Source organism: Copadichromis virginalis, linkage group LG22, assembly GCF_057382275.1.
Source record: "Copadichromis virginalis isolate Kocher_CV1m ecotype Utaka linkage group LG22, C_Virginalis_male_GT1.1, whole genome shotgun sequence".
NCBI classification, from domain to species: Eukaryota; Metazoa; Chordata; class Actinopteri; order Cichliformes; family Cichlidae; genus Copadichromis; species Copadichromis virginalis.
This window is the reverse complement of record NC_140638.1, coordinates 33,385,936-33,409,486: the sequence shown is the minus strand read 5'-3', so window position 1 is coordinate 33,409,486 and position 23,551 is coordinate 33,385,936. Positions and strand designations below refer to the sequence as shown.

The 23,551-nt window shown below is 43.2% G+C and overlaps 1 protein-coding gene across 2 annotated transcripts in view; it reads right to left on the bottom strand.

Annotated features, from left to right (window-relative positions):
• gabbr1b (gamma-aminobutyric acid (GABA) B receptor, 1b) overlaps positions 1 to 23,551 on the bottom strand; it is a 121,873-nt gene that overhangs the window by 13,797 nt on the left and 84,525 nt on the right. The window lies entirely within an intron of this gene.

Below are 23,551 nucleotides of genomic sequence, written 5' to 3'. Positions count from 1 at the left end.
AAAACCTTCATTTTGTTTTCTGAGCCATTCAGAGTTTTGGTTTACGTGCTGATGTAGTTTTGTTTTGTTTGAGATTAAGGGCACAAACTGATGCAGGGGCACAAATCATTTTCTTATTGTTGAATCATAAACACTCCTTTTGTGATCTCGTGGATGAGTCATCGATGGTTTCTCTCAAGTACTTTTGGCACTGTTCCAAGTTTTCTCCATTTGTGGATAATGGCTCTCATTGTGGTTCACTGGAGTCTAAAAGCCTTAGAAATGGCTCTGTAACCCTTTAAAGATTGATAGATATCAATTACATTGTTTCTCAATTGTTCTGGAGTTTCTTTAGATCACAACATGATGTGATGCTTTCTGAGATCATTTAGCCTACTTCACTTTGTCAGAAGAGAAGTAGGCTAAATGAGTAGGACAACGCACCCACCACCACCACCATCAAACCCACAAATGAAGAAATTATTTTTGGAGGAATCAAATTTGGTGCTTATCTCTCTAGCAGAATCCTCCACTAAAGATAAGTGAAGCTTACCTCACACACTTTTTATTGTTTTTTCCTATGATCTTTGCCAGTCTTTACATGGTTTTCCATTGTGATTGATGAGCATTTCTTAATAACTTGCCAGCAGTATTCTTTCATTTTTATCATGCTAACAAACGGAGGGCAGATGAATTTGGCGGTGTCTAAAAATGTGACAGTGAAGAAAAGAGTGCATAGTATCAAATAAAGCAGGAGAAATTGGAGGTAAATCAATCGATATTAATCAGTAGTCAGTCATTTTGGGCAAAGGCTAAAAATTTTCTTCCAAATTGACAAATGCAAGCAGCAAGCTAGCAGCCATGTTTTCTCTACTATGTCAGTACTTACATGCAGCCTCGAACAAACACAATCCAGCCCTTAAATTATTATTAATAATTATTTATTAATTCATTAATGCATCGATCTTAGTGGAAGAAATAGCATTTCTGCGCACTGGGAATTGGGAAGAGCTAATCCCATCTGGAGACAGACTGTTTCCAGTGGCCTTCCATCTTTACAGAGGCACTTTTAAAATTTTAAAGTGTGCTTTATTACTGTATAACTGCATTTCTAGCCTTGTTTCAGGTGCCTTAATCTCAATTGTTGCCCAGAACTTGCTTAAATTCAAGCACTGGATTTCTGTCTATGACGTTGGAATGTTACTATGAAAAGTGTGCAGAGATTTTTATATTGTGATTTGCTGCCAAATGAAACAGAATTAAGTCAAGTGATTGAAATGGCCCAGGAGCAATTCTCCCACAGCTGAATGGAGAAATGAACTAATCAAGTGTCAGAAAATGGTCACAAAAATGTTACAAGCATGAGCTAAACAGATCTGACAAAAAAAAAAAAAAGATCAGTTCTGCAGTTTGAGCAACTTTAGGATTCTTTTTATATATGAACATGTTGCAGATAAATGATATGATTAATTGTTAAAATATCACTTATTATGTATCACTTTGCTAAAAGTATTTAAAATAGTACATATTAATTCTGCCTCAAGCAGATACAGGAGTACAAGCCAAGCCTGAAACCACATTGACTCATCAGTAATAATTAATAAAGCAATTAGAAAGGACATTTTCCAAATGAAAGCATATATTAAGCATTTATCTTTATATTTCCAGAGCACAACATTTGCTTGTGTTTCAGCATTTTTTACACATTACACACCACTTTTGTTTATCATTTGTAACAACACATCCCACACATGGCATGGTAATAGTAAAAGGGATGTTATGTTGGCATATAATATCATGTACAAATAAAAAAGAAAAGAAAAGAAAAGAACAGGATCCAAGACAGACCCCAGTGAAATTCCTGATGTCTCAACAGCTGATGTGGAAGAGTATTTTCCAATGAGAAAGCCCATTGTTTAATATAAGATTGAAACCAGTTAGGAACCATACCCTTGACTCCTGCACAGTGTTCCAAGCACCCAATGAGTAAGTCATGGCTGACAGTGTCAGACAGCACACAAATCCTAGACAGCTAAGAGCTAAGACAGAACAGCCACTAGAATCAGCATCAAGTAGAATATTGTTTGTTACTTTTAAAAGTACAGACTCTGTACTCTGAAAGACCCTAAAAAAATGTCAGTTTTGATATAGGCTGACAAATGCAGACGACACAGCCATCATGGGGTGTATCTGGGATGATCAGGAAGAGGAGTACAGAAGTCTGGTGAGGAACTTTGTCGCATGGAGTCACACAAACCACCTGCAACTCAACACCTCAAAGACTAAGGAACTAGTTGTGGACTTCAGGAGGTCTAGAGCAGGTCCACTGCCGGTTCAGATAGAGGCGGAGGAGGTGGAGGTGGTCAACAAGTACAAGTACCTCGGGCTGTGGGTGGACAATAAACTGGACTGGTCATGCAACACAGAGCACCTGTATAAAAAAGCCCAAAGCCGACTGTACTTCCTCAGGAGGCTGAGGTCTTTTAACATCTGCAGGAAGCTCCTGAGGATGTTTTACCAGTCGGTGGTTGCTGGAGTACTTTTCTATGCTGTGGTGTGCTGGGGGAGCAGCACAGCAAAGAAGGACTCATCCAGGCTGGAGAAACTGATCAGGAGGGCTAGCTCTGTGGTCGGCATGAAGCTGGACACTCTGGTGACAGTGGCAGAGAAAAGGACACTAAAGAAACTGCTGGACATTATGAACAATGCTGGGCATCCTCTGCACACGGCCATAAACAACCAGAAGAGTCTGTTCAGTGACAGGTTGCTTCTCCCCAAGACAAGAACTAACAGACTTAAAAACTCCTTTGTCCCACACGCCATCAGACTGTTTAACTCCTCCCTGGAGGGGAGAGGGAGGGGAAACAGGAGGACAAAGGAGGGGGGAACAACTAAGCTGTAGTGCCTCTTCACCCCACTGTGCAATACCTTGTGCAATACTTTTTGTAAATAGTCAACAGTGCAATAGACCTCAATACTCGAAATGTGCAATTCATTCACTTGTATTTTTATTTTTTATTCCTATTTATTCTATTTATCCCCTTCGTATATTTTATTTATATTGTCTCTGTGTTTATATGTGTGTGTGTGTGTGTGTGTGTGTGTGTGTGTGTGTGTGTGTGTGTGTGTGTATATATATATATATATGTATATAATATTCTGTAACTCTGGAACTTCTGTCGGTGCTGTGCTTTTTGGAAATCGAATTTCCCAGAGGAACCCACCCGAGGGATTAATAAAGTTCTATCTAATCTAATCTAATCTAATCTAAATAATCAGAACATGCACTTGAAATTTGGGGTTTTAAAGAATGGGTCAACTACTGCATGCTATATCACACAGGAGCTACGGTAAATGTTACCATTTACCGTAGCTCCTGTGTGATATAGCATGTCACACCTGTATTTGTTTAGTGCTTTACTTAGTCCCTAAGGACCCCAAAGCGCTTTACACTACATTCAGTCATTCACCCATTCACACACACAGGGCTGGACTGGGACAAAAAATCGGCCCGGGCATTTTGACTAGAGACCGGCCCCCCAGGTATTAAAGCCATAAAGCCTTTGAATGAAAACAAACGCTGTTGTGACAGTGATGTACAGTCTTGTTGGTATATGTATGATTTCTATACGTTGTACATCAGATAAAAACTCTGGTTGTAAGATTCAGAGAATTATTTAATGAAAGCGAGATATTTTAAATGAGAATAAGGAAGTATTTCTTTGTGCCCCCCCCCCCCCCCTCCCTGTTAATGCCCCACCTGCCCCCCAGGCAAAACTTTGCTAGACCCGCCCCTGCACAGTTACCAGCTGTCAGCTACATAAAAAAGGATCCTGGTGTTATTTGTCTCTCAGAAACAGTTCATAACTTCCCTTCAACTCATTCATGTCACCTAAAAGGTAAACCTGTTTCTCCATCACCTGTTCAGCTCTGATGATTCAGTAAGGACATCTCCTGGTTTCATCTTCATGTTTCCCTCTCACCACACATCCAAACAGACATCATGACCAGCAGCTTTTACAGCTGTGGCTCCAGCAAACATCAGCTGATACTAGAAAGTAATATTAAATAAATTCTAACAACAGCTGATCAAGCTTAAACGTGCTGCTGTTGTTTAGCGCGACATCCGCTGGTTTCCTCTTTCTGGCGCAAAGTGGGCGATAAACAAACAAGAGAGACGATCAGCTGATCATTGATCAGTTTCATGATTGAATGAGAGAAGAATGGTAAATGGTCTGTATTTGTATAGCGCTTTACTTGGTCCTAAGGACCCCAAAGCGCTTTACACTATACACAATCATCCACCCATTCACGCACACATTCACACACTGGTGATAGCAAGCTACAATGTAGCCACAGCCGCCCTGGGGCGCACTGACCGAGGCGAGGCTGCCGGACACTGGCGCCACCGGGCCCTCTGACCGCCACCAGTAGGCAACGGGTGAAGTGTCTTGCCCAAGGACACAACGACCGAGACTGTCGGAGCCGGGGCTCAAACCGGCAACCTTCCGATTACAAGAAGAGACAGCTGACAGCGTAAAGACAGAGAAAAACTCCAGCTTTGTGTCTTTTTCCATCCTGGCTGAAGCACGGGACAAACTGTGTTCCTTTTCACCTCAATACGAAACGCGTAATATTTTCTCTGAATGCGGGACAATTCCGTTTTTTAGGGCACCGTTGGAAACTCTACTAACTAACCTTATGAATAAAAGTTCACTATCAGTAACATAGCACCCACCCAGCTGTAGAAACTCCGTCATGCTAGTTAGCACGCAGTACGAGTTATTGTAACTGACGGTAAAAAGTCACCACAACGAAAATAAACTCCACCTAAACTTGGTTTATTTCTGACCCAGACAGACTGAAGGTTATAACTTCTTACCTGAAGTTCAGTTCACCTGACACTCGGCCCGGCGGCTGCCTCGGGTCTCTGCTCCTCCTGCCTCACCTTTCCCTCATCCACCTGGCCTCTTGTGGCAGCTCCGCCATAGCCACCACCAAACAACTGAGTTATTTTTACACATCTGCCAGCATCTGGCCAATCCACCACCTTTCATTGTTTATACTGTTATAAAAATAAATAAATTAAAAAAAATCACCGGCCCATAAAAACGAAAAATCACCATCGACCCACCGGGCAAATGCCCGGTATGCCCGATGGCCAGTCCAGCTATGCACACACACACTCACACATTGGTGATGGCAAGCTACATTGTAGCTACATTGTAGCCACAGCTGCCCTGGGACACACTGACAGAGGCGAGGCTGCCGGACACTGGCGCCACCGGGCCCTCTGACCATCACCAGTAGGCAAACATGGGGTTAGTATCTTGCTATACCAGCAGCTAGGCTCACATTTACAATTCTGAGAACTTAATCGCCCATTATATAAAAAGTTTCCTTAATAAACAAAGATAGAAGTGAAAATATGTTGTCTTTGCAGATCCAGCCCCCTCTTGAAATCAAATCAGGCATCCATCCATCCATCCATTTCCACTTTTTCAGCTGTCTTAGTACTAGAATCTAATCTGGCGAGATTTTAAAAACTCTAATGGCACCTCATCTGTGCTCGGCTCTTTTACATTCTGTCCTGACAGCCCTGTTAGACAGAATTTAAACCTAGGGCATTTTATTCTGAGGTGGGCGGCCAAGTTCAAAGCATCTGCTCATCTGTTGCTTCTGAACTCCATAAGGTTTGAATCACTTATTTTTAGTACTGAATTAATGACCCCGCTGCTTTTCATTCTCATCTACAGTCCACCAAAAATAAAAGCTCTATTGTAGAATTCAGATCTTTTGTCCTCAGTAACAGTAATGCATGACTGCATATTGTGGGATTTTAATATTCATGGGCACTGAAAAAAACAGCTGTGGGAATCTTTTGATTTTATTCGACATGTATTCAACAGCCTCACTGATGACCATGTGAATACTCTTGATCTTCTTTTTGTCATATTTTCTTCTTTTGTCAATTTAATATCTAACATGTTGACATTGTAGAATTTTTTTTCTGACCATAAACTATAACTTTTATGACACTTTTACTCTCTAAATTTGTGGTCCTAGTATTGCAATACCTTTCGGTAAAAAGTTTGGTCCTTCCATAGCTACTCGTTTTCAAATTCAAATTTTTATTTGCCACGTACACAGTCATACACAGTACGATATGTAGTGAAATCGTACTGTGGGTGTTCAAGAGCGCACTTCTTTCATCTGTGCATCATCATGATCAGATGTCCACAGAACAAATACGCTTAATATTTAAACCCACAGTACAAAAAAACCCTGAAGTGTACGTCTTTTGGTACACTTTAGACACATATTGGGTAAAATTTAAAGAATCCATGATGCTGAACAGTGGTGGACCTAGCCTGTTTGGCGCCCCCACCCACACATTAAACATATTAAGGATTGTACATTAACATATTTTATAGTAAAAACTGTTGTCAGAACCATACTGAATTTAACCAGTGAACCAGAGAAGGTTAAAGCATGGTTAAACACACACACACATATATGAAGAGAGAGAGAGTATGCATAGTATGCAAACGGCTAACAAACAGACATCATAATTTGTCATACAATGAGAATAGGACAAATCAACAATAGACATTGACTAATTAATTTTGTGCTGAACACAGTCCAAAAGATTCAGTCAGCTACATCAGTGTCTACTGTTTACTATCATAGCCAAGTGGCTAACAAACGTAAACAGACGTTTACACTATCCCTACTAATTAATGTTTTCTTGTAGTATCTCTGTTGTGGTCAGTGTTATCCTGTATGCTGTTGCATGCTGGGGCAGCAGATTGAGGGCCACAGATGCCAACAGACTAAATAAACTGATCCACAAGGCCAGTAATGTTGTGGGGGTGGAGCCAAGGGCGTAGATTTGGCATGGACGGAAGGTCCCCACCAATAATTTGATCTCTTCGAGTAATGAAAAACAAACCCGATGAAATGAATAACGTGTTTTGGAAACTAACTGCACAACAGGCAGCACTATTAGTTATCTCAGTCTCAGAGCAGCATTTCTAATTTTGATTGAAACTGTCAGAGAAAACGGCAGTCTCTCCAGGATATTAGTTTACAGAGGCTGTTAAAATTATATGACTAACATTATAATGTTGGTGACACAATAATTTCATCCTAATGGCACTGACATATTCATAGGGTTAATTTTTGAGACAAAATATCATGAGGTAGTCATGATTTTGCAAATATTCCACCTTGTAGTGCAGTTTGCACAAATTGTTTTAAAAATGCACTCACCCTACAAACATTACTGATGAGTCAAGATCTGCACAAATTGACAGAAACACTGAAGCAGCTGCACATTTTATTCTTATTGTCATGTATGTCCTATTTGTCAGGTGACAGAAGAACCAACACAAAGCTCAGAGAGTAATGGTGATACAAGATCACAGGTGGAATTGGATGATGACTTGTTGGTTCATGACTGTATTTGAAGCATGTGTGACTGCATGTATGTGGAATGTCTCACTGTTATTTATCAGGTGACAGAGGCAGCTCTGCCATGTTGTAGCTCAGACAGAGGTGAAGCGGCGAGGTCACAGGTGACTGACTGATGTTTTGGTGCTCTAGATTAACGAGAGGAGCAGGCATGTGTTTGGCTCCTTCACATAGTGGACACTGAGTTGTTGTGTGGGGCACCAGTAGTCCATATCTGTTGCTGTAACAGTAGTTCATGTTTAGAATAGAAAATCTCAGCTCACTGATCTGATCGGGGCAATAGTGCCTAAAATGTTGCATAATTTTACTGAGAGATCTTTTACTTTGTGGTAATCTTAGATGAGTAGTTTTATGGACAAAAACCATTCAGTGTTGCCTTAGTGCTAATGTATAAGAGATGTTGGTGTACTATAACTGAACTAATGTTGTTAAGTCCTTAAAGTCATGTTCTTTTATTGACATGACTGTATTTGAAGCTATTTTTACTTTTGTATGATACCTTATATCTATGGAATATGGCTGAAGTAAACTAAAGCCTAAAATACTTAGTCAGTCATGTGTAAGTACGCAAACTCGTTGCCTCAAAAAAAATTAAGTAAAGTTTAGTTAAGATGATTACGGTAAGATAGGGCAACATATTTATTTTGAGTACTGTACTGTAAATAGTGGAGATGACAATAAAGTTTACTTTGACTTCAGCACAGCAGCAAGCGGGTGCACCGAGGGCTCTTGCGCTCACTTTTCGCGTATAGAATTTCGAAAAACATCGGTGCAAATTATAAGTCTGTATCATAATGTCTGGTGTTTTCATGTTTGTTGGTTTGTTTTTATTTTGTTTTATTTTGCGAGTTGGTTATTAGATGCCGCTTCAGCCAGCCGGAGAATCCCCCATCGCCCCACCCGCATAGGTGCATGAGTAGTTTCAAACCAAAAGCGGAAACCTTACTTGTCTTTTAAACTTTTATGCAGAGAGGAATACTTCATAATCTGTCAGGTAAAATTTGGCAATTTTTACTGTGTGCTATACATAGTAAGTAAGTAACATTTATTTATATAGCACATTTCACACATAAAAATCACGAAGTGCTTTACGATAAAACCAGAAATATAAATAAAATAATATAAAACAGTGAAAGATTAAGGCTACGTCCACACGTACACGGGTATTTTTGAAAACTGAGATTTTCCGTTTTCGTTTAAAAAAAATAATCCCGTCCACACATAAAGGCAGAAATGAAGGAAAACGCTGCTATGAACATGCCAAAGCAGCAGGTGGCGCTAGATTCCTAACCGTGCAGAAATGTTGGCCAATCAGAAGTCTAGAAGCCTCGGTGGGAAAAAGTAAACAAAGCTGGGGCATAGAAGCAGAACCGAGTCGTATGTGTGGAGGGACAGTAACTGTGTGTATATGTAAGCATTTAAACACTGCAGAGAGTAGAATTAACAGTATTGTTAATGTGCACACCTTTGACGCTGTGTTTTCTGCGTTTTCTGCGTTTTTCTCATCCACACGTAAATGCACCCATATGGAAAAGATATATAAATCTTATAAAGTTTGTATCTGTCTTGTGTGAAACTTGTATGAAAAGCATATAAGAGTGAAAACAGATAAGATCCCTTGAAAAATTATATAATGAAACTTGTATGTTTTGGATACTTACAATATATGAAAGTAATGAGAAAGTGGCCACTTTCATGAGTAAATCATGTAATCCTTATATGATTTACTCATGAAAGTGGCCACTTTCATGAGTAAATCATGTAATCCTTATATGATTTACTCATGAAAGTGGCCACTTTCATGAGTAATCACATATAAGTTTTTACTATTTCTTTTCCATATGGGCAAAAACTGAGTTTTCAAAAATATCCACCCTGGCCGGAGTTTTTAAAAATCTCCGTTTTCAGTGACCAAAAACGCCGTTTACGTGTGGACGAAAGGTGCAAACGCATAGAAAAATCTGCGTTTTCAAAAATACCCGTGTACGTGTGGACGTAGCCTAATTAAAAGCTTGTTTGTATAAAAATGTCTTCAGCTGCTTTTTAAAGGAGTCAGTGGAGAACTGATGTTTCAGAAAACACTTGATTCATACAGACAGTAAAAGATCTCTCCTAGATAGATACGGCATGAACCATTTTAAAACAACACCAGTAATCCTGAACAAGTCCTTCAGCCTACTTATCATGATGCTGTGATTAACAGTATCAAAAGTAGAGATGGCACGATACCACTTTTTTATGTCCGATACCGATACCGATATCATAAATTTGGATATCTGCCGATACCGATATGAATCCGATATAGTGTTTTTTAATCAACAAAACTGTTTTTTAAATATCTTGCTGCATTTTGTATAAGTTCATACTCAAGTTTAAAACAACAACTACACTAAAGCTATTCTGTTATACCTGTATGCAAAAAAAAATATTTCATAGTTCAGCAATACTGATCAATCTAATAAACTTAAACCTGCTCCATCCTCCCTATTCTGGTATTTTAAAGAGTACCTAGCGTAAATATTAAGCAACCTAACTAATAGGGTTCCAACTCCCAGCAACAACAAAAATAAATAAATAAAAAATAGGGAACCACCCCTCATGCTCCACCTCATGATGCTTAATCGACGTAATCAACCTTAATTTGATGCAGTGTGAAAAAAAATACACAGAAATCAATTATTTTTCAAGAAATATTAAATAGATTCAACATCTTTCTTCAACAAAATTGCAGACTGCACAGATGGTACCTTCCCAAAGGAAAAAGTACTATAGCTTACTAGGGTATATTAGACTTAACAGTTACTATATACAATAATGGACTTCTATACATTTTACATCAGATTAAAACTTTGGGTGTAAGATTCAGATAAATATTAAATAATTAAAAGCTAGACATTTTAAATGAGAATAAGAAAGAAAAGTATGTCTTTGTGCCCTCTTTTCCCTGTTAATGCCCTATCGGCCCCCCTGGCTAAACTTTGCTAGATCCGCCCCTGCACAGTTACCAGCCGTCAGCTACGTAGAAAAAGATCCTCGAGTAGAAAGTAATAATAAATAAATTCTAACAACAGCTGATCAAGCTTAAATGTGCTGCTGTTGTTCAGCCGCTGGTTTCCTCTTTCTGGTGCAAAGTGGGCCAAAAGCAAACAAGAGACACGGACTCGCGACAGAAAAGCCGATCAGCTGATCGTTAAGCAGTTTCATGATTGAAGTAGCAGCCGGAGAGCGAGAGGCAGTCGCTCGTTAAGCTTAACGCAGGAATGCTTTACAAACATTCAGAGATGGACTTACACACTTGCTTTACTTCTCTCGGGGATAACTTTGTCGGAGATGAAATGCGGGGTTGCTAAGCGAAGCTCCACATGCTATCCAGACCACCGACAGGTCCCGCATGCCACAGCCGCTCTATCACGTGATGCATACTGCTCCGACGTGCTAACGTTCTGAGGTGAGTTACGGCGTGTTGCAAGTTTTGTGAGGTGCTTTCGTGATATTTAATGGATCGGATTACATTTTTTATTTTTCTCCGATATCCGATCCAGTAATTTAGGTCAGTATCGGACCGATACCGATACGTAATATCGGATCGGTCCATCTCTAATCAAAAGCAGAGGTGAGATCCAATATAACCAGAACGGTGTACTCTCCAGAGTCTGCTGCCATCAGAATGTCACTAGACACTTTAAATGATGCGGTTTCAGTGGAGTGCAATTTGCGGAAAACAGACTGGAAAATGTCCAGAACATTGTTTTTCTCCAAAAAATTGTTAAGCTGCTCTGCGACCGTTTTTTCCAAGATCTTTGACACCAATGGTAATTTTGATATTGGCCTGTAACTGCTTGGAAGAGATGGTCCAAATTAGGTTTCTTTAATATAGGTTCAACAATAGCTTGGAACTGAGCAAGTATAAAGAGTAGTATTAATTATTTCCAGAATACAGGGGCCAATAGAGTCAAACACACTAATGAAAAAGGATGGAGGAAGTACATCAAGGTGACTTGAAGTCAGTTTCATATAACCAAGCAGAGCACTGATGTCCTGTAAGGTAACAGGAGTAAAAGAGGAGCAGGTATCAGAAGCAAGCAAAGTGTCAGTGTGATGCTGAGAGGATGATGGAGAAATATTAGACCTGATGGCAGCGACCTTATTAACAAATAGTTCGAAAAATTCATTACAATCAGATTTATTATAGATTGGTACAGGAGGAATTTCAGGAGAGACCATATTCTTAACCTCAGACCCTAACTGATCTCCTGCCTTTTGCCCCCGTATCAGGGTGCGTTGGGGCTTAAGTGGTTAATTGTATTAAATAGGGATGGGTATCGTTTAGGTTTTATCTGATACCGGTGCCAAACCGGTACTTTTGAAATGGTGCCGGTCCTTAAACAGTGCTCAAACTGGTGCTTAAAGAATGGAGAACACAAACTTTATCCAAAAACCTCTTATATTTAGCTGTTTTTTTTTTGTAAAAAGATAACAATGTTAGCCTTTTCTGCAGCTATAGGGCATATAAGGTATCAGTCTATCAAGCAAGAAGACACCTGCATGTAACTACGACGGTGTTTGCAAGTTCACCTTACATGCATTAATGTAATAACGTGGTTAGTAGGGATGGGTATTGTTTAGGTTTTATCCGATACCGGTGCCAAATCGGTACTTTTGAAACGGTGCCGGTGCTTAAAGAATGGAGAACACAAAATTGGTCCAAAAACCTCTCATGTTCAGCTGTTTTTTTGTAAAAAGATAACAATGTTAGCCTTTTCTGCAGCTATGGGGCATATATGGTATCACTCTTGGCTGGAAGCAGTGCTTAAACAATGGAAAAAACAAACTTTATCCAAAAACCTCATGTTTAGCTGTTTCCCTCTTTTTTCTTTGGTCATTTTAGCCTTTTTGGCCAGGGTGAAGGGAGTATCTGCCATCAAACAAGAAGACAGCCGCATGTAGCTATGATGATGTTTGCTAGTTCACCTTACATGCATTAATGTAATAACGTGGTTAGCCTACTCAACGTAAATTACACACGAACAACATTAAGCTGCTCACGCAGAGAAGAACGGCTGCTGCTGCCATCATCATCCATCACCATTTCTGCTACACTGGCAGGGCTAGGGGCCAGGACTCTCCTCTTCAGGTTCTTGGTGGGATGTTGCTAACTCCGGTTCCGATAACAGGCAACCCACCCGCAGTAGATGCGCTCGGTGTGAGGTCTTGCAGCAAGCTATCAAATACGGTGCATTTCTCGGCTTTTAAAAAAACGCTATGCGTCGCCAGGTGTTTCATCAGATTCGAGGTGTTACCTCCTTTGCACAGTATCACCTTAAAACACTTGTTGCAGGCTGCTGAGTTTGCATCTTTTGCTGTGAAGTACAGCCAGACTTTTGACCACTTCGCCTTGGGCGTTTTTAATCTGTAGCTCTGCTCTAAAAGAACGTACGTACCTGGGCCTGCCTACTATCCTTGGAAAGGTAAAATGATTGGCTAGAATCCAAAGTGTATGACATCTCAAGAAAAAAAAGCACCGAAATAAAGCACCGAAATGTGCGCTGCTTTTCGGTCTGCTTACTACCGTTTATGTCAGAACCGCACCGGATACCGGTACCCATCCCTAGTATTAAACAACACTTTGGGATTTTTCTTTTTTGAAGCTATTAGATTAGCAAAATATTCAGTTCTGGCATTTTTATCATTTCTTTAAGTGAGAAAATTGATTCCTTGAGATGTACCCTAAGAACCTCGAGCCTTCTATAAACATTCTAATTTGCGACAATATTTTCTAAAATTGTGAATATTTTCATTTATCCAGGGACAGAAATTTGAAGAATGGACAATACTTTGTTTTCTCTTTTAACAAATGAGAAAATAAGTGAATCAACATCATTATGAGCCATGCGAGGGTCAAACATGACAGAGAACCTAGCAGCATCCTGGTTTATAATCTGCCTTTGGATCATCATCTTAGGAGGTTAAGGATCAAAGTAAAATGACAAATTAAAAAAATATGCAGCTATGGTCACTCACATGGACATCCTCCACACATACGTCATGTATAGTTAAACCCAGGGAGAAAACAAGATCCACTCTGTGGCCCTTTGTTTGAGTGGGGGCAGAAACACTCACACTGCTGCTTAAAGTTAAAAGACTCAGTGATAGCGATGAGCTCTGCAGCAGTGTTACAGGATGCATCATCAATATGAAAGTTTAAATCTCCCAGTATTATAACTTTCTCCAATTTAATGATGGAAGGTCGTTAAATTCAGTTAGAAAGACCCTGGCAGGTCCAGGAGGTTGATAGATTAAAATACAATGAAAGGTTTTCAGAGAACCGACCTTCATCATCTGTGATTCAAATGAAGAAAAAGAGTCCGAGGTCATCAGTCTGTATGTGAGTCTGTCCTGGTAAACAGCAGCAAGTCCTCCACCATGTCCCAAAAGACGCGGAGTTCCAATGACAGAGCAGCCAGCCGGGCAGATTTCATTCAAGTAAACATAATCCTTACGGTTCTGCCACATCTCACTCAGACACATAAAATCTAATAAAATTTTATAAAGAGATCATTTAGAATAAATATTTTGTTCATTGTGGAGCGAACATTAAGCAGGGCGAACCGAACAGATGATGGTTTATCTGCGAAATCAGCAGCTGAATGCAGCGGCACTTGAATTAAACACCTGTGCACACCTGTGGACCTTCTGGGCAGGGTTGCGACTCTGTCATGAGCAAAACGGAGAGTAGCATGCACTCAGGTGGGGAACACACCAAAGGAGGAGAAAAAAGTTTTCCTGTAGCTCTTCCAGCTGCCACAGTAGCTCTCCATTGAATCTTTGATGTTTAACAGTGTAACCCGATCATAAATTGAAGCAGCAGAAGCAAAGTCAGAACACAAAAGAGAAAAAACTATATTGCAAACGACGATTGACGACAGTGAAAAACTACACTGCGAGACCTGGAGGGGCGTGATTGGGAGGAACGGACTCCCTGATCTGAAACCCGAGCAGTGTTTTGTTATTGGACTTCTGTGCAAATCACAGTTTGGCCATAACAAACACCTTGTTCGAACATAAGAGTGTCCATAAGTGCACGTGGCACGAGGATGCTCTAGGCCACACTTTGATGATCGATTTTGTAATCGTATCACCAGACCTGCGACCATATGTTCTGGACACTCGGGTAAAGAGAGGGGATGAGCTGTCAACTGATCACCACCTGGTGGTGAGTTGGATCAGGTGGCGGGGGAGGACGCTGGACAGACCTGGTGCACCTTCAGGCAGTGGCTGAAGCAAAAACTCGGGTGTGGGGGGAGTTCGGAGAGGCCATGGAAAAAGACTTTCGGACTGCCTCGAAGAGATTCTGGCAAACCGTCAGGCGTCGCAGGAGGGAAAAGCGGTATTCTGCTGCACTGTGTATAGTGCTGGTGGAGCGCTGCTGACTTCAACTGAGAAAATTGTCGGGCGGTGGAAGGAATACTTCGAGGACCTCCTTAATCCAACTGACACGTCTTCCGAGGAGGAAGCAGAGTCTGGGGATGAGGGGAATGACCCACCAATTTCCAGGAGCGAAGTCACTGAGGCAGTTAAACAACTCCTTGGTGGCAGAGCCCCTGGTGTGGATGAGGTCCGCCCCGAGTTCCTGAAGGCTCTGGACGTTGTAGGGCTGTCCTGGCTGACACGCCTCTACAATGTTGCGTGGAGATCAGGGGCAGTAACCCTGGAATGGCAGACCGGGGTGGTGGTCCCCATTTTTAAGAAGGGGACCACCAGGGACCACAGGGAACACACCCTCCTTTTTAAGGAGGGTGTGTTCCAACTACAGGGGGATCACACTCCTCAGCCTCCCTCGGAAAGTCTATGCCAGGGTGCTAGTCGAACCTCAGATACAGGAGGAACAATGCGGTTTTCGTCCTGGTCGCGGAACACTGGACCAGCTCTTTATCCTCTCGAGGATACTTGAGGGTGCATGGGAGTTTGCCCAACCAGTCTACATGTGTTTTGTGGACTTGGAGAAGGCATTCGACCGTGTCCCTCGGGGTGTCCTGTGGGAGGTGCTACGGGAGTATGGGATGTCTGGCCCATTGCTGTGGGCCATTCGATCCCTATACAACCGTTTCAAGAGCTTGGTTCGCATTGCCGGCAATAAGTCGAACTCGTTCCCGGTGGGTGATGGGCTCCGCCAGGGCTGCCCTTTGTCATTGATTCTGTTCATAATTTTTATGGACAATATTTCTAGGTGCAGCCAAGTGGTGGAGGGCTTTCACTTAGGTTGCCTCAGAATTTCATCTCTGCTTTTCGCAGATTATGTTGTTCTGTTGGCGTCATTGGGTGATGGCCTCCAGCTCGCACTGGAAAGGTTCGCAGCCGAGTGTGAAGCAGCGGGAATCAGCACCTCCAAATCTGAGGCCATGGTTCTCAGCCGGAAAAGGGTGGAGTGCCCACTCCGGGTCGGGGATGAGTTCCTGCCCTAAGTGGAGGAGTTCAAGCATCTCAGGTTCTTGTTTGCGAGTGATGGGAGAAGGGAGCCAGAGATCGACAGATGGATTGGTGCTGCAGCTGCGGTGATGTGGATGCTGCACCGGTCCGTCGTGGTCAAGAGAGAGCTGTGCGTAAAAGCGAAGCTCTCAATTTACCGGTCGATCTACGTCCCTACCCTCACCTATGGCCACGAGCTGTGGGTAGTGACCGAAAGAACGAGATCGCGGTGGTGGAAATGAGCTTCCTCCGAAGGGTGGCTGGCCTCTCCCTTAGAGATAGGATGAGAAGTTCAGCCATCCGGGAGGGGCTCAGAGTAGAACCGCTGCTCCTCCACATCGAAAGGAGCCAGCTGAGGTGGTTCGGGCATCTGACAAGGATGCCCCCTGGGTGAGGTTTTCCGGGCATGTCCCACCGGGAGGAGGCCCCGGGGCAGACCCAGGACACGCTGGAGAGATAATGGCTGTATCCCAATTCAGGGTCTGCAGCCTTAAAGGCTGCCTTTTAAGGCCGATTACGTCACAGCGATGCGACGAAGGCTGTCCCAATTCAAAGGCTGCCGAAATGCAGCCCTCAAATGCCTTCTCTTGTGCTATTTTGTAGCAGTGTGTACACCTGAGACTGTCACCTGTCTGTCTGTCCTGCACTCTCTCTCTTTTTCTTTCTCTCTGATTGTGTAATAAAAGTATGAACATGTATTTATAAGTTACACTTGTGTTTGAATCCTGCAGCTTATCACACATTTGATTTCCATGTGTGACAACTGCAAGTGTCCAGAGTGAGGACAGAATGAGGGACCCACTGCTGCACATCATCTGTGAGGCTTTGCACCCCTGATGATCCACCAGGACAAACTCAGCAGTGTGTGAGGAAGAGGAGGAGGAAGAGCCAGCAGCAGCTGGAAAGATGGAGAGAATAGACAGACTGTTCCCTGTTTGTGAAGGACTGCTAGAAAAGTTTAAAATAACTAATTGTCTGTGCTGAATCAGTCTTATTAGGCAATGTTCAAATAATTTTATCATTCCAGTGTTTTCAGTGTGGAAGAAAGTACTCAGGGCCTTCAAGTTACACACTATGAAAGGCAGAAACAAGTTTAATATTCAGAAACCTAAAGTATGTATCAGCAGCAGAATGGACCTAAAAATAAATGTTTGTTTCAGTTCTATGAAGCTTTGAGTATTTTGGATTAGTAGTACTGCTGTGTTTGTTGCAACATATTGCTGTAATTGTTTATTTGCTTTATATATTCTGAGGTAAGTTCATCTATAGTGTTACATCATGTTCTATAAGGATGTTATGTGTTTGTATACTTTCTGCCCAGTTTGACCCATTTAGCAGCAGAGATGGGCAGTAACGTGTTACTGTAATCCGATTACTTTTTTCAAGTAACGAGTAAAGTAAGGGATCACTATTGCAAAAATGGTAATTAGATTACCGTTACTTTCCCATAGGAACGCTGCATTACTGCGTGACTAAAACCGTGATTTTTTTGCGAGAGTGTCTCATGACAGTGACGTAAGCAAGTGCGATGTTCGTGACAACAGCTGTGTGCAGATCAACAATGGATCATATATCGAGTGCGTGAGAGAGTATGAGCATGCAGCGTTTAAAGCGTGGAAGCACTGACCTTAATTTAAGTTTGATTCCATAAAAAGTGACAAAAACATTAGCGTCCGCTGTTCGTGGGAAGAAAACTTCTTTTTACAGCGAAAAAAACCCTAAACTTCCAAGCAAACACCGAGTGCGCTACGACGTAATGGGAAATTCACAGAGAAACTCGCGGATTCTTCAACTGACCGCTGCGGCACACCTGTACCATGGTAAACCTCCGCCTACCCAACTCCTGCTTTACAGGTGAAAATAGAGCAAAAGGACCGCTAGTGTTTGATTTTATTTATTTTCTGCTGTGTTTTACTTGCATCTATTTGAAAGAGTGAGTATAAACACAAAAAAAAATATTTTATTTTATGTGCTGGAATGTGCAGAAAATAGGTTTAAACAAATTTCTTCCAGTCAGAGAATGTTGCATATAATTTAATTTTTGCTTGATGCATAAAGTGAAAATATTAAAAGTATAAAACAAGTTTTAAAAAGAGACTTTTCCATTTGATTACATTTTGTATGATGGATTATGCAGAAAAAGTAGAATTGGGCTGACAGATCTATCGCTTTATCACCTATTCGGGTTTTAAATCGTGTTTTTAAAAAGTAACTAAGTAACTAAGTAATTAATTACTTTTGAAAATAAGTAATCAGTAAAGTAACGGGATTACTCTTTTGGGGAAGTAATCAGTAATTAGTTACTGATTACTTTTTTCAAGTAACTTGACCAACACTGTTTAGCAGAAGTCAGCCTGTTTAAGGCTCTGATATCTATTCTGTATGACTTAAAGCAGTTATGACATGGTCTGATTTTCTCACCCAATAAAAGAATATTTAATATATCAGTGTACTCAGTGTTATCACAGCTCGTACATTTCCTTTTTACAAAAGCACTGAGCAAAATTTAGTAATGCCAACATAATAAATTAACAATATTTGTCTCTTATATATAATATATCTATTTGTACACTGTCAAAGATACTTGTCTTTGAGTGAAGATATAAAGTGATAGGAAATATAAATAACTGCAACTTGAATGTTTACTGAAGCTCAGTATTTGACACAGAGTTCAAGTTCACTGCTGTAATAACTGACCATGATTAATATGATACTAACTTTAATATTGGCCATTTTATATTTACATTTACATTACAATGTAGCTTGCCATCACCAGTGTGTGAATGTGTGTGTGAATGGGTGGATGACTGAATGTAGTGTAAAGCACTTCAGGGTCCTTAGGGACTAAGTAAAGCTCCAAACAAATACAGGCCTTTTACCATGACTTTAGTGTCATGAACATCCATCCATCCATCCATCCATCTTCATCCGCTTTGTCCGGGGCCGGGTCGCGGGGGCAGCAGCCTAAGCAAAGAGGCCCAGACCTCCCTCTCCCCAGCCACCTCCTCCAGCTTATCCGGGGGAATACCAAGGCGTTCCCAGGCCAGCCGAGAGATATAATCTCTCCAGCGTGTCCTGGGTCTGCCCCGGGGCCTCCTCCCGGTGGGACATGCCTGGAACACCTCACCCAGGAGGCGCCCAGGGGGCATCCTTGTCAGATGCCCGAACCACCTCAGCTGGCTCCTTTCGATGTGGAGCAGCAGCTGCTCTACTCTGAGCCCCTCCCGGATGGCCGAACTTCTCACCCTATCTCTAAGGGAGAGGCCAGCCACCCTTCGGAGGAAGCTCATTTCTGCCGCTTGTATCCGCGATCTCGTTCTTTCGGTCACTACCCACAGCTCGTGGCCATAGGTGAGGGTAGGGACGTAGATCGACCGGTAAATTGAGAGCTTCGCTTTTACACTCAGCTCCCTCTTCACCACGACGTGTCATGAACAACATTAGCTAATTTTTATTTACTAACTAATCTTAAAATGACTGTTCAGTAAGGAAATGAAGCCCAACAATCATGTTTTACAGTCCCGTGGTCTCAGCCTCCGATACTTATCAAATCACACAAAGCTCATGTGAAAACAAACAAAAGATTTTCTCTTTCATTTCTGTCAAACAATGCTGTATGAAACATTTCCAGCGGTTGGTGTCATGGTTGCTAGGCAACCTGGGCAACGCGACGGAGGCTAGACCGTCCCATTTCACAAGCCTCGCACTTCCAGCCTTAGCGGTCTTTGAGGATTTCAATTAACAGTAGATATGCAAAGTTATGCTACAATGTTATTGATTAACTCAGTGGTGTATATATAAACTCATTAAAAATACTTCCAGCTGTAACATTAAAATTAAAAAAATGACTCAGTAGTAATGAATGAATATTGTACAGCATATGTGAGCTGGAATGCTGATTCAGCATACAAAGTACAAAGTACACAGGATCTGCGATTCTACTGCCAAGAGCAGAAAATACAAATAAATGTGAAACTTTTCTTTTTTTTTGGTTCATAAATGTTCAGATTATTGACATAATTAAGGATCAGCAGCCTTTTTCAGTAGGGATGGGTATTGATAAGATTTCCACGATTCCGATTCCATTTTCTATTCTGTTTAACAATTCGATTCTTTATCGATTCTTTTTAAAAAAGGAGATCACTAAGGTCGATTAGCTTAGAACTCTGTTTTATATCTTCTCTTTGAACAAGATAGAAATTTAAGAGTAACATGGCCTTACAAACCTAACAGTGAGATCCAGCCTATGGCTCTTCAATGAGGGTCCCCAGGAAAAAAAATTGTAGATGTAAAATAATAAAATAAATATTCTTCTGTAGCAACAACAAAGTATAACATAAATTATTCAGTAGCAATTACACAAGAATATCCAGTAATGTCCCTGCCTACAATTAAACACATTCACTTATCTAAACTCAGGGGCATCTGCTGTGGCAAATGGGTTCAAGCCTTTTACCACAAACTGAGTCACTGCTTGGTGACATTCGTCTATCCTGGCCTGAAAGGAGACGCTACCGGTAGACTGCAGCGAGAACTGCCAGCATCTGAGCCAGACTCTGTCTCTCTCATCATGGTCGCCTAAATGCACAGTAATGGCAGGTTTGTAATAAGGCAGATCACGCTAACATAATATGCACTGTTAGTTGATTATTTACCTGCTGCATTAACGGGAGAGGACGTGCAAACGTTACCGCTGCTGCTGGGTTGAGATCCACGAGTCCGGAGCGGAATTAAAAACACAACATTCATTTGAGGTTATCGCGTGTTTTGTGACCAAATGCTTTTGCATATTCGTAGTGTTTCCTCCCTTAAATGAAATATCTACTTTGCAAGTATTGCAAGTTTCCCCGTTGTCATCCGTTCTCGTAAAGTATAATCAAACTTTTGAGCGTTTGAGCCGCCGTGTTTCCTGCCAGGTAAATGACGCTCCGCAACGTGGTGACGTCATTCGGGGCGACTGGAATCGATAAGGGAATCGTTTGCAAAAATGGCAAACAATTCCAAGGAATTGAAACAGTGGGAACCGGTTTTCAACAAGAACTGGTTTTCGATACCCATCCATCCATCCATCCATCCATCTTCATCCGCTTTATCCGAGGCCGGGTCGCGGGGGCAGCAGCCTAAGCAAAGAGGCCCAGACCTCCCTCTCCCCAGCCACCTCCTCCAGCTTATCCGGGGGAACACCAAGGCGTTCCCAGGCCAGCCGAGAGATATAATCTCTCCAGCGTGTCCTGGGTCTGCCCCGGGGCCTCCTCCTGGTGGGACATGCCTGGAACACCTCACCCAGGAGGCGCCCAGGGGGCATCCTTGTCAGATGCCCGAACCACCTCAGCTGGCTCCTTTCGATGTGGAGCAGCAGCTGCTCTACTCTGAGCCCCTCCCGGATGGCCGAACTTCTCACCCTATCTCTAAGGGAGAGGCCAGCCACCCTTCGGAGGAAGCTCATTTCTGCCGCTTGTATCCGCGATCTCGTTCTTTCGGTCACTACCCACAGCTCGTGGCCATAGGTGAGGGTAGGGACGTAGATCGACCGGTAAATTGAGAGCTTCGCTTTTACACTCAGCTCCCTCTTCACCACGACGGACCGGTGCAGCGTCTCCATTACTGCATCTGCAGCCCTAATCCGTCTGTCGATCTCCGGCTCCCTTCTCCCATCACTCGCGAACAAGACCCCGAGATACTTGAACCCCTCCACTTGGGGCAGGAACTCATCCCCGACCCGGAGTGGGCACTCCACCCTTTTCCGGATGAGAACCATGGCCTCAGATTTGGAGGTGCTGATCCTCATTCCCGCTGCTTCACACTCGGCTGCGAACCGTTCCAGTGTGAGCTGGAGGCCCTCACCCGATGAAGCCAACAGAACCACATCATCCGCAAAAATCAGAGATGAGATTCTGAGGCCACCAAAGCGAAAGCCCTCCGCCACTTGGCTGCACCTAGAAATCCTGTCCATAAAAATTATGAACAGAATCAATGACAAAGGGCAGCCCTGGCGGAGCCCATCACCCACCGGGAACGAGTCCGACTTATTGCCGGCAATGCGAACCAAGCTCTTGAAACGGTTGTATAGGGATCGAATGGCCCGTAGCAATGGGCCAGACACCCCATACTCCCGCAACACCTCCCACAGGACACCCCGAGGGACACGGTCGAATGCCGTCTCCAAGTCCACAAAACACATGTAGACTGGTTGGGCAAACTCCCATGCACCCTCAAGTATCCTCGAGAGGATAAAGAGCTGGTCCAGTGTTCCGCGACCAGGACGAAAACCGCATTGTTCCTCCTGTATCCGAGGTTCGACTAGCGGACGAACTCTCCTTTCCAGCACCCTGGCATAGACTTTCCCAGGGAGGCTGAGGAGTGTGATCCCCCTGTAGTTGGAACACACCCTCCGGTCCCCCTTCTTAAAGATGGGGACCACCACCCCGGTCTGCCAGTCCACAGGTACTGCCCCTGATCTCCACGCAACATTGCAGAGGCGTGTCAACCAGGACAGCCCTACAACGTCCAGAGCCTTCAGGAACTCGGGGCGGACCTCATCAACACCAGGGGCTCTGCCACCAAGGAGTTGTTTAACTGCCTCAGTGACCTCGCCCCCAGAAATTGGCGGGTCATTCCCCTCATCCCCAGACTCTGCTTCCTCCTCGGAAGACGTGTCAGTGGGATTAAGGAGGTCCTCGAAGTATTCCTTCCACTGCCTGACAATTTTCTCAGTCGACGTCAGCAGCGCTCCGCCAGCACTATACACAGTGCAGGTAGAGCACCGCTTTCCCCTCCCTGAGACGCCTGACGGTTTGCCAGAATCTCTTCGAGGCAGTGCGAAAGTCTTTTTCCATGGCCTCTCCGAACTCCTCCCACACCCGAGTTTTTGCTTCAGCCACTGCCCGAGCTGCATTCCGCTTGGCCTGTCGATACCTGTCGGCTGGCTCCGGAGTCCCACAGGCTAACCAAGCCCGATAGGACTCCTTCTTCAGCCTGGTGGCTCCCTTCACCTCTGGTGTCCACCATTTGGTTCGGGGATTACCACCACGGCAGGCACCAACCACCTTGCGGCCGCAGCTCAATGCAGCAGCTTCGGCAATGGAGACGCTGAACATGGTCCATTCGGACTCAATGTCCCCAGTCTCCCTCGGAATGCTGCTGAAGCTCTGCCGGAGGTATGCGTTGAAGATCTCGCGGACTGGGGCCTCTGCTAGACGTTCCCAGCACACCCTCACTACGCGTTTAGGTGCACCAGGTCTGTCCAGCGTCCTCCCCCGCCACCTGATCCAACTCACCACCAGGTGGTGATCAGTTGACAGCTCAGCCCCTCTCTTTACCCGAGTGTCCAGAACATATGATCGCAGGTCTGCAATCGTATCAGGTCTGATACGATTAAAAAATCGATCATCGACCTACGGCCTAGAGCGTCCTGGTGCCACGTGCACTTATGGACACTCTTATGTTTGAACAAGGTGTTCGTTATGGCCAAACTGTGATTAGCACAGAAGTCCAATAACAAAGCACCGCTCGAGTTCAGATCAGGGAGGCCGTTCCTCCCAATCACGCCCCTCCAGGTCTCGCGGTTGTTACCCACGTGACCATTGAAGTCTCCCAGCAGGACAACAGAGTCTCCAGGTGGGGCACCTTCCAG